Genomic DNA, 14,843 nt, shown 5'->3' with positions numbered 1-14,843 from the left:
CGTAATTTACTTGGATGACATTTTGATTTATTCTGACACCCCTGAGGAACACACTAAACATGTACGATGGGTCTTGGCTAGACTCAGAACACATTTCTTGTACGCCAAGCTCGAGAAATGTGTTTTCAGTCAGTCAAGTATATCCTTCCTTGGATATCAAATTACTCCTGAAGGCATTCAGATGGATCGGTCCAAGGTGGAGTGCATTCTATCCTGGCCAGTTCCCCATTCAAGGAAGGCTCTACAGCGCTTCCTTGGATTCTTAAACTACTACCGAAAGTTCATCAAGAACTTCTCAGCGATCGTGAAACCACTAACTAGTTTAACTAGTATGAAGACACCCTTCACCTGGTCTAATGAAGCACATAATTCTTTTGATTCTCTTAAGCACCGTTACACCTCTGCTCCCATCCTCCAACTGCCTAATCCACTATGTCACTTTACTCTAGAAGTTGACGCCTCCCACTTCGCCTTGGGAGCCGTACTCTCCCAACGTTCAACTCCATCTGAGCCATTGCACCCAGTTGCCTTCTACTCCAGGACTCTATCACCAGCCCAGAAGAACTATCCCATTGGGGAAAAGGAACTCCTCGCAATAAAGGATGCATTAGCTAATTGGAGACATCTACTGGTGGGTACTACACACCCTATCACCATCCTTACAGACCACCGCAACCTACAACATTTGAAGGCCTGTAAAACCATGTCCGCCCGCCAGGTTAGGTGGAGTTTATTCTTTGATAGATTTGATTTCTATATCTCCTACCGCCCGGGTACACAAAATGTAAAGGCTGACTCATTGTCCCGCATGAACGAAGATCAGACTACCGTCATTCCTCCTCTCTCCATCATTCCTTCAAACCGCTTCATTGGGGCAACTACTTCCTTTAGGCAGTTGCTTATCCAGACTCTTTCCAGAGATGCCTCCTGCTTACCCAAAGATCTCACAAGGCAATCTGACGGGGTATATACCTTCAACAACAAACTTTATGTTCCTCCCAAGCTACAACTTTTACTTCTCAAACAACTACATGATTGCCCACTGGCTGGCCATCCTGGAATCAGTAAAACTATTCACCTTGTTAAAAGAGACAACTGGTGGCCCCATTTGGCTAAGTCAATTCATGATTATGTTAGCTCTTGCGAGATTTGTGCCAGTAACAAACATTCAAGAAAACCTCCTTTCGGTCTCCTAGCATCCATCCCAGTACCAAATAGACCCTGGGAGGTTGTCTCAATGGATTTCATAGTTGACCTCCCTAGGTCACACGGTGCTAACACCATCATGGTCACAGTAGACTTATTAACAAAGATGGCACACTTCATCCCCTTAAAGAATTTGCCAACCTCTTTTGAAACAGCGAAAGCTTTCATCGGCCACGTTCTCAAGCTCCATGGATTACCCTCCCAAATCATATCGGACCGCGGGTCTCAGTTCATTTCCAGGTTCTGGAGAGCCCTATGTGAAGCTTTACAAATTGATCACCACATGTCCACTGCTTACCACCATCAGACAAATGGACAAACGGAACGTGTCAACCAGACACTTGAACAGTACCTATTGCACCCATCTTCAGGATGACTGGTTCCAATTACTTCCCCATGCTGAATTCGCGTATAACAATGCCACCAGCTCTTCATCCCGACTGTCCCCATTCTACGCAAACTACGGTTTCCACCCCAACAGTTTGCCATCCTCCTTTCTCCCAAATAATGTTCCCGCAGTAGAACACTATCTTTCCAGATTAAAGAAGACTTTGGGGATACTTCGTTCCAACCTCGAAGCTGCCCAGCAAAGACAAAAACGATATTACGACGCCCACAGAACAGTACCTCCTGTGTATAAGGTGGGCGACTTAGTGTGGCTCTCCACCCAAAACCTACGCCTTAAAATACCTTCGAAGAAACTTGGCCGCCAGTTCACTGGTCCTTTCCCAATCTCACATGTGATCAATCCTAACGCTGTTAAATTGCTTCTATCTCCAGATTGGAAAATACATTCTTCATTTCATGTTTCGCTCATTAAACCTTTCATATCTAACCCGTTCCCTAACAGGCATCCACGCCCCCTCCTCCGGTGGAGGTCTTGGGTGAAGTTGAATATGAGGTTGAGAAAATCCTCGACTCCAGAAATCGGGGTTCTACTCTCCAGTACTTGATACGCTGGCAAGGCTACGGTCCACTCGATGACTCCTGGGAAGATTCTTCACACATTCATGCTCCTCGAATGATCAGGCAATTTCATCACAGGTATCCAAATCGCCCGTCTCCTAGTGGGAGCACTGGGGGTGCCCCTTTGAGGAGGGGAGTATGTAACGCCACTGCCGTTACTCCTTGCAGAACGGGCGCAGCTGTACCTATTCCCGAGCAGCTGCGCTCCGTTCTGTAATGCGTCCGCGTCACTTCCGGTGCACGGACATCTGCGTTCCATGCTGGAACGCGGAAGCGCGTCCTGGCTTCCTGTGGCTTCTCCCCCTGACATTCGGGGCTATTTAAATGCCCAGGGATGACGGAAGGTTGTTCAGCTATTCTTGTTGGACGCCTGCCGCCACCTGGGACCCCGGACCCTGCACCCTGGACCCTGTCTGCTCTGGACACCACCTTTCCCATTGAACCAGAGACCGGACCTCCAGCTTACAGCAGCCTCTGTCGCTCCTGGATGATTCCAAACACCTTGTCCATTGAACCAGAGACCGGACCTCCAGCTTCCAGCAGCCTCTGTCACTCCTGGATGATTCCAAACAAACTCCATAGACAAAGCACCTGTTGATACAGCAGAACCGCAAGTACCCTGTCAGATTTATAGCAAGCAGTTATTGTCAATACTCTGTGCTGAATCCTAAATGGGACTTTGGAGCTTGTGTTACCTATATGCCTGCAAAGTATACCTTACAATGATATGAACTCTGCCTGTGATTGTTACCATAGTTTGATAACCCAGCCACCAGTGTTGTAAGTAACAGCGTTTAAATAAACGCCGTTACGTAACGATTGCCCCTCAGGGGGTAATTAGTAATGTAACTAATTACATTTGCCCCAGCGGGAGCGCCGTTGCCGTTAGATTCGCTGCGTTACCCGTTACATCGAGCATGGCGCGGGTGGCAGTCCAGGGTCATGTCTCTGTCTAATTTCTCCTCAAGGCCGGCGGGATGGAGCATGTAAATGCAGTGTGAACTGTGATTGGGTGGCCCGGGTCACACTGTCTGTCATCACATGATGCCATGTTGCTCCTTGATTGGTCGCCGGCGGGCATTTGACTCAGTGTCGGACTGACTCGGTGGATGGTGCTGGCACGGCGCATGCACGCGCCCCTGGAGTCTCCCGCCCGCGGCCGCAGACGTGACTTGTGTGTCTGTCGGGAGTCGGGACTCGTCGGTTGCGACTGACTGAGGGAGCCACCGACATCTCCCCCGTCTGTCTCCCGCAGAGGCTGCGCTCCACCACCACTGGTCCGAGGCCAGCAGCAAGCCAGCAGCCAAGTCACACCAGGCAACACCGACTGTGGTTAGTACCTGCAGTACAAGCACACTCTAAGAACCACTTGTATTTAATAACTCAATATTGCATGCACATTTTTCCTTACAAGTTTTTGATGATTAAAGTGCTAATTAGAATGCAGTACTGAATAATAACTATCATAAAATTGTTGAGCTTCCAATCATTTGATCCATGAAACCCAAACCTGCTTTGATTACCAAGGAAACAATGAAAGGATTTCTATTCTGAGAGGGATATGGTGGCTGTTTGTGATAACTGAGCTGGTTTTACCTGGGATCAGTTTGGGGCAGGTTCAGCGAACAGGACTAAATTTCAGGTGCTGAATCCCAACAATAATAAAATAAATGTTTGGTGAATGTTAATGGCCATTTTCTAGGTGAATATGCTAGTGATTATCAAACAAATGGCAAGGATAAGGATTGGGATGGGGGGGGGGTTTCAATGCCCTGGGGGACATGCAACAACAAAAAAAACATATATATATATATATTTTTTTTTTGCAGGCAGCAATTTTTTATAATGCTTAAAATGCAATTTTAAAAATGAAAAATTGCATAAATTACCATTCCTGGGGGGTGCCCTGACCCTGCATGTGATTGGATGATATAGCAGATACCTCCAGGTGCTTGCACATTTTTCAAAAAAATTCTCTGTTACTTTTCCGAGTAACTAGTTACTTTGCTAATAAAGTAACTGAGTCACTAACTCACTTACTTTTTCGGACAAGTAACTTGTAATTGTAACTAGTTACTTTTTTAAAGGAAGATGAACAACACTGGCAGCCACACTAACACGCTATTCTATATAACACCCATTGTAACTCAGAATAGTAGCCTTTCACTCACGAGAGACACTTTAGTATTAGTTCTTGGACATCCTATGCTTATGATAAAATAAGCTTCCCCAATTCTTGTTTTGTTTTCAACTGAGGCTGTGATGACCTAACCCCAAAACTCTCTCCAGAGATTGAGAGTGAACTGGTGGTTCAGACCTGAGAAGCCTCCGCAGCTGAGATCCAAACATACCAAAATTTCAGACAGCAGTGTCTTAACACCTAGAAACTCCCTTCTGCAACATTCCCATGGGCTCGGGAGTCTTAAAACTCCCCCCAACTCCTACCACTGCATCTCTGCCACCAGAGACAAGCTAGGATGATTACATTCCGCTACCAGATATTAACCATGCCAGGGGTCTCCCAGCCAAAAAAAGATAATTGTCCCAATCAAGGGACACAAGAGGGCATAGAGGCCCACCGCACACATGAAACACATCAATGACCATTCCTCCCACAAATTGCACAATAGAATGCCCACCCTTACAACACTGATAAATTATACATAGTTCATAATCATAAAAAATTATTCCATAATAAAGGTCTTCTAATTGTGACCATATATCTAGACGGATTATATACAAAGGTACTGTGATGTTAAGTTGGAACTGACTGGTTCTTATTTTATTTTTTCTTAGTTCAGAGGAACCTAAAAGTGCAATGGAAGCAACTGATTTAGCCTAAGAAGGGCTTATAGCTCAGTGCGTCATTTAAATTAAATATCCACCTCGCCTCCCTTTGTAATAATTTTATGTTAACATTCCCTCCTCTCGGATCTTCAGAGATTCGTTCCAATACTGTAAATTGGATCATTGATGTATCATGTTTGTGCTGAAGGGCAACGTGCCTTCCAATGGGGGTATACAGTATTTTTTCTGATATAGTAGATATGATCATATATCCTTATCCATAAATTCATAAATGTTTTCCCTATATAGAATGATCCACATTTTTTTTTGTGCCTTGTTGTTAAATTAGACACCATCTTTGATGCAAGGATGGATATTGATTTTATTATTTATTTTTCTGTTCTACAGTAATTATTGGACTACTGTCCTCAGTCTATTCTTTGCCTGATATTTAAGGATACCTATCCAAGTGATAACTTATATTACTGCTGAGTAAGTAATAATAGATATCTGATCAGACATTTTCTCATGATATGTGCAAACCCCCCCCCCCCCCCCTCTTGGTTTATTTTCTCTGGAGGAATTCAATAGTGTTCATATGTCAACCTGGAAGGGGCAGTTATGAGATTTACCGGTTTTATGCCAATTTCAGTAGGTGGTTTCCTCTAAATGCGCATTTTTCCATCATACGTGACCTTTTACCTCTAAACACATATGTATACCCACTGTCCTTACATGCATTTGATTATTATTTTTCTCTTTATACAGATTCCCTCTTCTTTGATATGTGACAATAAGTCCTGAGGAAGCGACAAGCAAAACGTAGACTTATATAGTCCTATATGTATCATTAGGAGAGAGTCAAACCTGTATGTTTTTAATATGGAATTTTGTTATTTTCTATGATATGTAATAATAAATTAATATTTTTTCTAATTATGTTGAATTCCTTTTGGTACCTTCAAAGTCCGCCCACAACAGTCTTAAATCCATAATTTATAGTTTATCTGGATGTGGTACCCCCTTGGCCCTCTCTCTTTTCTATAAACAGTTCAAAGTATATAGTACAGTCAGTGTAGTATATATAATACAGTGCAGAGTATATTGTGCAGTTTGTGTATTATATATAATGCAGTGGAGAGTATATAGTGCAGTCCATGTAGTATATATAATACAGTTTAGAGTATATAGTGCAGTCAGTGCAGAATATATAGTGCCATCAGTATAGTATATATAATACATTGCAGAGTATATAGTGCAGTCATTGTAGTATATATATATAATACAGTCAGGAGAGTATATGTAATACAGTGCAGTGTATATACTACAGTGTATTGAAGTGGTTAAAAGGAACCCTATGACAGAATTAAGAAAAATAATAGCGTGGGTTTTCCCCCCAAAATCCATACCAGGCTCCTTGGGTCTAGCATAGATTTTAAGGGGAGCTCCATGCCAAAATGTAAAAATAAAATTGGCTTGGGGTCCTCCCAAAAATCCATACCAGATCCTTATGCGAGCATGCAGGATAAGGAAAGGGAGGGGACGAGCAAGCGCCCCCACCTCCTCAACCATACCAGACTGCTTGCCCTCAACATGGAGAGGGTGCTTTGGGGTGCCACCCAAAGCACCTTGTCCCCATGTTGATGGGAACAAGGGTCTCTTCCCGACAACCCTGGCTGGTGGTTGTCGGGATCTGCGGGCGGGGGCTTATCGCAATCTGGAAGCCCCCTTTAACAAAGGGGCCCCCAGATCCTGCTGCCCCTATGTGAATGGGTATCGGGTAAGAGTCGTGAGTACACATCACCAGTGTACGCAGCTCCCCCTTTTCCCCCCTGTCCCCTGTTTATGTTTCCAGCTGTGGATCTAGTCCTAGTGATTGTAAATCCTGGCACCCACTAAACACAGGAACACAGAGTTTCACAATTCAGATAGGACGCAGTCAGCCCACCCTTCGGCCTAGTCTCGCCATCTTGGTTCACCCGGGCCCTCTTGGCGCTGCACACCAGCCTTCCTGGCTCTCTGCTAGCCTCCCACACTACTCCGACGGAGGGCCTGCCTGCCGGCAGCCCTCCTGGGGACATCTATGAGTACCGGCCTGTGGGCAATTCCTGGTTTCACTGGGTGAGTGGCGGCCATCTTGCTACACCCCAATGGCCACCTCCAGAATCCTAGTCTCTCTCCTTCCTGCTTTGGGCCCAACTCAACCACCACAGCACCCTGGCCTACCTGACAACTCCCCTCATCTGGGCCTGTGAAGGGTATCCAGGAAGGTAGCTAATGACTGGAATATGAGGGGTGCCTGAGCTCCGTCCTTGCCACACACATCCTTGAAAGATACCGCACACCCGATCGAGCTCCGGGGGTCCCATCTGCTTCAACAGATCCTCCGGACCCTGCAACCGTCAGGGGATGGTAAAATACGGCCCTGTGATGGAGGAAGCACCGGGATTCATGCCGCCATTGCCGCAGCCTGCCCAGCAGCAAGATGGTGCTGGCCAGCTTCACAGTCGGAAGCATTGACAGCCCTCCTCTTCTTCCTCCTCAGTACCATGACCTCTAGGGAAGGGCGAGTCACAGCAAAACCAGGCTTCCAGCCCTGCTGACCCCTTCTCTTCTCCCCTCCTGATGACTCTGACATTGACTCCCCTGCAACTCCACTCCATGATGCAGAGCACACAGAGTCTACCCTGGCATAGATCATGGAGGCTATACAGCAAAGCCATGCTTCTCTTACTACACAGATGGACTCCATTAAAACGGATCTCTCTTTCCTGAAACATGATGTTCATACCCTCTGTCATAGAGTGACAAATGCAGAACAACGCATAGGGGACTTAGAAGATGAGACGCGTCTCTTACAGGGCTGTCGGGGAACTGCGTCAAGCCCAAATCTATACTGCTGACAAGCTCACTGACATGGAAGACCGCTTGAGGCGCAACAATTTACGCTTCTTGGGGTCCCCGGAGGGCTCATAGGGCAGAGACCCAGAGGCCTTTATGGAGCACTGGCTGACCACCTCGTTTGGCGCCTCTACCTTCTCACGGCTGTTCGCCATCGAAAGGGCACATAGAGTTCCCCTACGCCCCCCGTGCTCTGGAGCCCTGCCACGTGCCATCCTCATTAAATTACTACACTTCAGAGACAGGGAAGCTGTTCTCAAAGCTGCCCGAGAAAAAGGCAGAGTATCCTTTAACGGCAATGATATCACTATCTTTCCTGACTTCTCAGCAGCCACTCAGAAACAGAGGGCTACCTCCTTTTGATGTCTTTCCGGCCATCAAAAGGAGGCTAAGAGAGCTTCATTTAACCTATGGTATGCTTTATCCTGCAAGATTGAATACAAATTTTCAGGGCAAGGCCTACTTGTTCACGGATCAAGGAGACATTGCATTGGGTGGATACCATAGGATGCCCAGAACACAGGGGTCAAAACCAGAGATCAAATTGCTAATCAGCCATTCACATGGCAGAAACTCAATGCATTTAAGCATCTAGATGTGGTAAAGAGGACTTGCTGAAGTTCAAACTGAGCATCAGAATGGTGAAGATTTAAGGGACTTTGTTCTGCAATGCTGGTATCCATTTTTACATGTACGTCTACAGGCCGTTCTAGCTGGCCTCTCTAGTATGCACCTGCTAACTCTAACTGACATGATGTTGTTCTATATGTCTGACTTTCTCTTAACCCTATGCACTTCTCACGGTTCGCTGGACTCAAGGCGATGGTTGCTACCAGCGGGCTGTGAGAACTGGGCTCCTCTAGTCATATACTTTGTACCTCCTCATGTCTAGATTGTGTTTAGTTTCTTGGAATGTGCAGGGGCTAAACTCCAAAGTGAAAAGGTCATTAATGTTTGACTATTTGACACGCCACAATCCGATTGTGATCCTTTTCTAGGAAACCCACCTCCATGGTTCTAGAGTCATGGCTCTTAAGAAAGCAAAAATTGCCTACGCCATCCATTCCACATATGCCAGGGGCACCTAGCCAAATCAGCACCTGTTAGTATTAAACATGTTAAACTAGATCCTAATGGTTGCTTTGTAATTGTTGTGCTTGAAATTATGGGTAGGCCATACACGGTGACTAGCCTATATGCTCCGCCACCCTTCACTAAAACGTGCTTTGAGCAGGTGATGAATTCTATACTGGCGATAGCGGAGGGTCCTTTTATTGATAGTGGGTGACTTTAATACCGTACTAGATAACTCCATTGATAGACTACAATGCTCTACATTGCCCCGATGCTCTACATTGCCCCCCACCCCCTTGGGTTCTTTTCTGACTCAATTTGACCTAGTGGAGGCCTGGAGGTGGAAGCATGCGGATGGGAGAGAGTATCATTCTGAATCACGCTGTACTCTGTCTCATATTGATCTCTGTCTGGTCTCGTCAGATTTTCCCAATATGTCGATGGAGATTAAATACCTCCCTAGGGCAGTGTCCGATCATTGCCCTTTGTTGGTGGGTCTCACCCTAGGCAGCCCTCCTCCTATCGGGTGTGGTGCCTAAGCCCTTTGCGGCTAGCGTACCAGGCTGTTGTGGACCAGAGCACGGCCGAAATAAAATCCTACTGGATAACTAACAGGCAGAGTGCTTCCATCCTGGTGGTTTGGGATGCTTTTAAGGCCACCACACCCAGCTCTTTTGCTGCAGCTGTTGGACAGGCCCGCAAAGCATCTCAGTCTAGACTGTTGGATGCGTAATGGGATTTCAGGGAGACAGAGGCTGCTTATTTTGCAGCCTCCACTCCTGAGACACACGCTGCCTGAAAGCACAAAGCCAGAGAACTGGACTTGGTGCTTTTGAAACGCGCCCAGAAAAGTTGCTGTGTCAGAACCAACCACTCTTCGAGTTTGGTGACAAGAACAGTCGTTTGCTGGCGTACCTCTCCAGACCTGACTATCAGCCATGCAGCATTCCTAGAATTAAAAAACTCAGAGAGAGTAGTGGTAGAACAAAACAAGGAGATCATGGATGCCTTTGTCACATTTCATTCCTCACTATACGCTACTAGAGCTCACTACACAATTGTGGAATTGGATGACTACCTCTCTGAAATTTCAATGCCAAGACTTCAGACCCAACAGACACACTCCTGGGTGCTCCTCTGATAGCTGAGGAAATTGGGGAAGCCATACAATCCATTACCAGAAATAAAATGCCAGGATTGGAAGGATTCCCTATCGAGTGGTATATGCAATTCAGAGATCTACTCATACCTCACCTAATTCGGGTATATAATTTTGTTTAGAAAACGGGACAGTTGCTGCCCTCTATGTCAGGTCAGAGGCGCTGATTGTCCTCATTCCCAAACCTCATAAGGATCACCTACTCTGTGAATCGTAACAGCCGATCTCACTCATTAATTCGGATGTCAAGATTCTGGCAAAGGTGCTTGCTCCGGCGACTGAACACAGTCATTACTACTGTTATTGGTGCGGACCAGACTGGGTTCATCCCTGGGCGATCGACCTCCATTAACTTGCATAGACTGTTTATCAATCTACAGGCCACTCACGATGTGATGGGATCCGGGGTCGTTTTGGCCTTGGACCCACACAAGGCATTTAATTTGGTCAAATGGCCATATTTGCTAGAGTTTTTGGCGAAGTTTGGATTTGTCAACACCTTTATTAGATGGGTGAAACTTCTTTATTTGAAGCCCACTGCCAGATTGAGAGTGAACACATCCGTGTCTGATCCCTTTCCAATAAAGAGAGGCACCAGACGGGGATGTTCTCTGTCGCCACTGCTTTTTGTATTGGCGATAGAACCCTTGGCGGCACTGATAAGATTGGGGTTCTGGAGGAGAAGCTATCTCTTTACGCCGATGACATGTTAATATACCTGTCGGATCCCCAGTCGTCTCTCCCAGCCCTGCTGGAGATTATTCAGAGGTTTGGTCACTTCTCTGGATTCCAGGTTAACTTGGACAAGTCTCTCTTGTTCATGATTGACCAATCAACACTTATAGTGCTACCTCCCTCTTGCGCACTACAAGTGGTCAGCTCCTTCAGATATTTGGGAGTTATGGTACCACACCCACTATCCTTCTACATCAAAATTAACCTAGCCCCTGTTAGCGGACGAATGAAAACCACACTCGAAACATGGACTACTCTCCCGCTGACATAAATGGATAGGATAAACATTTTTAAAATGATTTTCTTGCCACAATTTTTGTATATCCTGGGTAACTCACCAGTATATGTCACGAAAGTCAAATTTAAGGAAATAGACTCTATCCTTATTTCCATTCTCTGGGGGGGGGAGCAGTCAGGATTGCCAAGAATACCTTACAATTGTTGGTACTGGAGGGCGGGCTAGCCTTACCCTGCCTCCAGACCTATTATATTGCCTCGCTGCTGGCCCATGCACATTGGTGGTTTTACCCTGAAGCCAACAATGCGGCCACTGCCTTGGAGGCAGCTATACTTACCTCCTACGAGTCCCTGCAAAATCTGATTCACTGCATGTCCCTCAGCGGGCGGGAGGGTACAACTATCCTGGCAATGACTTTACAGGTTTTTAGACTCACTAAACTACAATCCTCCAATGACAGTAAAACGTACTCGTCAAACACTCCATTCTGGGGGAATCTGAATCTACCGGAATTCTTCCACAGATCTGATGGGGGATACTGGTCGAAACGGGGGGTGAAAACAGGGCCGGACTGGGAGTAAAAACCAGCCCTGGAAAAAATGTCATACCAGCCCCATAGCATTATTATACCAGCCCAACATCATAACGTCATTATTTTCTTGTTCATAAAAGGGAAAACCATGCAATTTAAAACACATTTTAAGAGTGGATTATATATAGATAAGACATACTGTATGTATATATATATATATATATATTGTAAGGGGTTAGCTCGGTAGCGGGGTGTGTGACCCCCTGGATGGGTTCACTACACACTGAATTTATACAGAAAGGCAGTCGAAGACGGTTGAAAAACAAAGATTTTGGTTTATTTTTGCATCTTGCTGGAAACGAGTGCAAGCATCCAAACAGCATAAACAAAATCAAACATAAAATAAACCCTAGCCACTTGGGGCGTCTACCTTCAGCACACAGGAACCTATCTAGGGAGTCTGGCACAGCCTAGTGCTGGGCAGACACTGCTGGTCATACAGCAGAAAAACAATAGTCTTTCAGGACTTTCAGCTACTGCTCTCCTTACTCACAAAGCCTCAGGATGCAGTAAATCAGTGGTAATCCTCTGGATTACTTACAGAGGCCTTAATTGCCTCATTCTGAACAGCTGAAGTTTTCCAACGCCCTTAAACCTTTTCTGGCTACTTCTGCAGCCGACGCCTAATAACAATTGGTGTATTGTCTAAACAAGGCAGAAATGTATTTCCCGTCTGTGACAACACCCACAGATTTGCCTGACTTCCTGTCACATACCCCCCCTCTTGTTTCAACCCTAGGGTTGGGACACAGGTTGCCAGGCAGGCATGCACTCGGGACAACCCATCTGCATTCCCCATTTTAGCACCGGGGCGATGTGTTACCACAAAACTAAATTCCTGGAGGGCCAGGAACCACCTATTTATTCTCCTATTGGTCTCTTTGTTCTGTGCCATCCACTTCAATGGGGCATGATCCATCACCAGTTCAAACTGTCTACCCACGAGGTAGTTCCCGGAGAGAATCCAAAGCCCATTTCACCGCCAAACATTCTTTCTCAATGGTGGCATAATTCTCCTCCTGGGCCTTCAACTTTCGTCTGAGGTACATAACAGGGTGTTCCTCCCCCTTGATAATCTGAGACAGTACAGCTCCTAAGCCCACATTTGACGCATCTGTCTGAACCACAAAGTCCCGTGAAAAATCAGGCGAATTTAAAACTGGCTGACTACATAAGGCCTGTTTTAACGCCTGAAAAGCTGTTTCTGCTTCGGGAGTCCATTTGGTCATTACAGACTCCTTCCCTTTGGTCAAATTGGTCAGGGGAGCAGCCTGTGAGGCAAAATGGGGGATAAAGCGGCGATAATAGCCAGCGATCCCCAAAAATGCACGAACCTGTTTCTTGTTGGTGCGACGTGGCCAATCCTGAATAGCCTCAACTTTGTTTATTTGGGGCTTGATTAGACCTCTTCCAATGGTATACCCCAGATACTTTGCCTCTTCTAGCCCAGAGGTACATTTTTTTGGATTGGCTGTAAACCCGGCTTTCCAGATGGAATCCAACACAGCCTGAACTTTTGGCAAGTGTGATTCCCAATCCTCACTGTGGATGACAACATCATCGAGGTATGCAGCAGCATAGGCTCGAAGAGGCCGAAGGGTCTTATCTATGGTACGTTGAAATGTGGCGGGAGCATTTTGTAACCAAAAAGGCATCCTCCGATATTGGAAAGATCCGTCTGGGGTTGCAAATGCTGTTTTTTCGCTAGCCAACTCCGAGAGAGGAATTTGCCAATAACCCTTGGTCAGGTCTAATGTCGCCATGTACCGGGCAGTGCCTAGGCGATCAATCAGTTCATCTATGCGGGGCATAGGATAGGTGTCAAACTTAGTGATTTTATTCAGGCGGCGAAAGTCATTACAAAACCGCCAACTTCCATGTGGTTTGGGCACTAAGACAATGGGACTGGACCAATCACTATTTGACTCTTCTATCGCCCCCAGCTCAAGCATTTTTTTTACTTCCTGGTGAATTGCCTCTCGCCGAGCTTCTGGAATTCTATAAGGCTTCAACTTGACCTTATGCCCTGGTGTGGTGACAATGTCATGTTCAACTCCGGAGACCCAACCTGGCAGGTCTGAAAACTTCTCCTTATTACGGAGCACAAATTCTTTAACCTCCTGTTGCTGAGTTTTGGATAGAGTCTCCGCTATCCCAACTTCAGGGACAGCCAGGTTAAATGGAGCCGAAAATTGGGTAGTTTAGCGACCAAGAACTCTCTATACTTCCGTGGTTTTAGCAAGTTCACGTGATAGAGCTGCTCAGGTTTTCGTCTTCCCGTATGGCTAATTTTATAATTTACCACTCCCATTTTTTCCAACACTTCATATGGACCCTGCCATTTGGCTAGGAATTTACTTTCGACCGTGGGGACCAGCACCAACACCCTATCACCAGGTGCAAAGGAATGGACCTGGGCCCCACGATTGTAAATCCTTTGTTGAGCCAATTGGGCTTGGGCTAAATGTTCCTTCACAATCGGCATCACTTGGGCAATTAGATCTTGCATTTGGGCCACATGTTCAATCACACTTCGATGAGGGGAACTCTCACTCTCCCATGTTTCCCTGGCAATGTCCAGTAGGCCCCGGAGGTGCCTCCCATACAGTAGCTCAAACGGAGAGAACCCTGTGAACGATTGGGGAACCTCTTTTTTTATACAAACATCAGATAAGGGAGCAGATAATCCCAATTCTTTCCGTCTTTATCCACCACCTTCCTCAACATTTGTTTTAAGGTTTTATTAAACCTTTCCACTAACCCGTCTGTTTGAGGGTGATATACTGATGTACGTAATTGTGTCACTTTCAGGAGTTTACAAAGTTCTTTGGTCACCCTAGACATAAACGGGTTGCCCTGGTCAGTTAGGACTTCCTTAGGAAGACCCACATGGCTGAAAACATGAAACAACTCTTTGGCAATGGTTTTAGCATAAGTGTTTCGGAGAGGAATCGCTTTTGGGTAACGGGTGGCATAGTCCATTATTACCAAGATGTGCTGGTGCCCTCTAGTGGACTTCAGTAATCGGCCAACCAAGTCCAATAGTGATCCTCTCAAAAGGGACCTCGATAATGGGCAGGGGTACCAACGGACTGCGGAAATGTGGCATGGGTGCAGTAATCTGTGGTAATTCTCTGGATTAGTTATAGAGGCCTTAATTGCCTCATTCTGAACAGCTGAAGTTT

This window comes from Rana temporaria, chromosome 11 (genome assembly GCF_905171775.1).
Source record: "Rana temporaria chromosome 11, aRanTem1.1, whole genome shotgun sequence".
In the NCBI taxonomy this organism is placed as follows: Eukaryota; Metazoa; Chordata; class Amphibia; order Anura; family Ranidae; genus Rana; species Rana temporaria.
This window is presented reverse-complemented; position numbering follows the sequence as displayed.